The sequence below is a fragment of the Sebastes fasciatus genome, chromosome 22, assembly GCF_043250625.1.
Source record: "Sebastes fasciatus isolate fSebFas1 chromosome 22, fSebFas1.pri, whole genome shotgun sequence".
NCBI lineage: Eukaryota > Metazoa > Chordata > Actinopteri > Perciformes > Sebastidae > Sebastes > Sebastes fasciatus.
Window position 1 is genome coordinate 26111197 of NC_133816.1, and position 2042 is coordinate 26113238.

At 45.2% G+C, this 2042-nt stretch overlaps 1 protein-coding gene across 1 annotated transcript in view; it reads right to left on the reverse strand.

Moving 5' to 3' along the window:
* Positions 1-310: 310 nt before the first annotated feature.
* The window catches only part of LOC141760655 (RPA-related protein RADX), a 17746-nt gene continuing 16014 nt past the window's right edge, over positions 311-2042 (reverse strand). Inside the window, exons 19-20 of the mRNA XM_074623676.1 lie at positions 1350-2042; positions 311-593 (exon numbers count right to left, since the gene is read on the reverse strand). The exon at positions 1350-2042 is cut by the window's right edge and continues 257 nt beyond it. The gene's annotated coding sequence lies outside the window, so the exon portion shown is untranslated. The remainder of the gene's footprint in view (positions 594-1349) is intronic.

A 2042-nucleotide genomic window follows, 5' to 3' on the forward strand; every position in this document is an offset into this window, starting at 1 on the left:
TCTCTCTCCCTACAGTCAGACCTACAGGTAGCTCTCTCTCTCCCTACAGTCAGACCTACAGGTAGCTCTCTCTCTCTCCGTGTGGGGGGGGGGAGAGAGTGACGCTGTGTTGAGGACGTTTGATTGACAGAAACGTTGACCATCAGAGCAGAGTGGGAGGAGACAGGCTGTGAATCAGCCTCTGAGCTGGTATATTCAGGCTGACGGTATGAGAAGGATAAAGGGTTTTTGAACATTGCAGCATGTAAACATGTTCTAGTGCAACATTCAAATACATCTCTGAACCTGGAAATGAGCATAATATGAGACCTTTAAATGAGAGGAGATTTATTAGACTGTAGATGTGATGAAAAGTCTCCAAATGAGAAACTTTACAGAGTTTAGAAAACAAAGCAACATGCAGATGGAACTGAGACCGGAGCTAGCAGGGCTAGAAACAGAGACGGGAACTTCCTGACACTAAAATAGAACTTAAAGGGAACTTCAAACTGAGGTTTTAATAAAACATGTAAACCAGGACAGAAAGCAGGACTTTAGAAACACTGAAACACCCTCTACTTCCTCTTCTTCTTCTACTTCCTCTTCCTCTTCTTCTTCTACTTCCTCTCCCTCTACTTCCTTTTCTTCTTCTTCTACTTCTTCTTCTACTTCTTTTACTTCTTCTTCTACTTCCTCTTCTTCTTCTTCTTCCTCTACTTCCTCTTCCTCTACTTCCTCTCCCTCTACTTCCTCTTCATCTACTTCCTCTTCTTCTTCTACTTCCTCTACTTCCTCTACTTCCTCTTCCTCTACTTCCTCTTCCTCTACTTCCTCTTCTTCTTCTACTTCTTCTACTTCCTCTACTTCCTCTTCCTCTACTTCCTCTCCCTCTACTTCCTCTTCATCTACTTCCTCTTCTTCTTCTACTTCCTCTACTTCCTCTACTTCCTCTTCCTCTACTTCCTCTTCCTCTACTTCCTCTTCTTCTTCTACTTCCTCTACTTCCTCTACTTCCTCTTCCTCTACTTCCTCTTCCTCTACTTCCTCTTCTTCTTCTACTTCTTCTACTTCCTCTACTTCCTCTTCCTCTACTTCCTCTCCCTCTACTTCCTCTTCATCTACTTCCTCTTCTTCTTCTACTTCTTCTACTTCCTCTACTTCCTCTTCCTCTACTTCCTCTTCCTCTACTTCCTCTTCCTCTTCTTCTTCTACTTCCTCTCCCTCTACTTCCTCTTCCTCTTCTTCTTCTACTTCCTCTCCCTCTACTTCCTCTTCTTCTTCTTCTACTTCTTCTTCTACTTCTTCTACTTCTTCTTCTACTTCCTCTTCTTCTTCTTCTTCTTCTACTTCCTCTTCCTCTTCTTAATAACATTATTATGAATAAATAGATAATAAATGAATATCTCTTAAACATAAAGCGGTTTAATTGATACCACCTACATACTAAATGTATATACTAATATCTACAGTACAAAACACTGTCATTGTTACCAAAAAAACTACAAATCCCAGCATCAGTGAAGAACATCAACACGTATCCAACAGGAAGTACTTTCATAAATACGGTTAATCATCAGGTATAAAAATGTTAGACATAAGAAATCAAACTTTAAACTCCCATCAGGCACCAGGGGTCAGGGATCAGGGGTCAGGGGTCAGGTGTCAGGTGATCAGGGGTCAGGTGATCAGGGGTCAGGGGTCAGGTGTCAGGTGATCAGGGGTCAGGGGTCAGGTGATCAGGGGTCAGGGGTCAGGTGATCAGGGGTCAGGTGGTCAGGTGATCAGGGGGTCAGGGGTCAGGTGGTCAGGTGGTCAGGTGATCAGGGGGTCAGGGGTCAGGTGGTCAGGTAGTCAGGGGTCAGGTGGTCAGGTGGTCAGGGATCAGGTGGTCAGGTGATCAGGGGTCAGGTGATCAGGGGGTCAAGGGTCAGGTGATCAGGGGTCAGGTGGTCAGGTGATCAGGTGATCAGGGGTCAGGTGATCAGGTGGTCAGGGGTCAGGTGGTCAGGTGATCAGGGGTCAGGTGATCAGGGGGTCAAGGGTCAGGTGATCAGGGGTCAGGT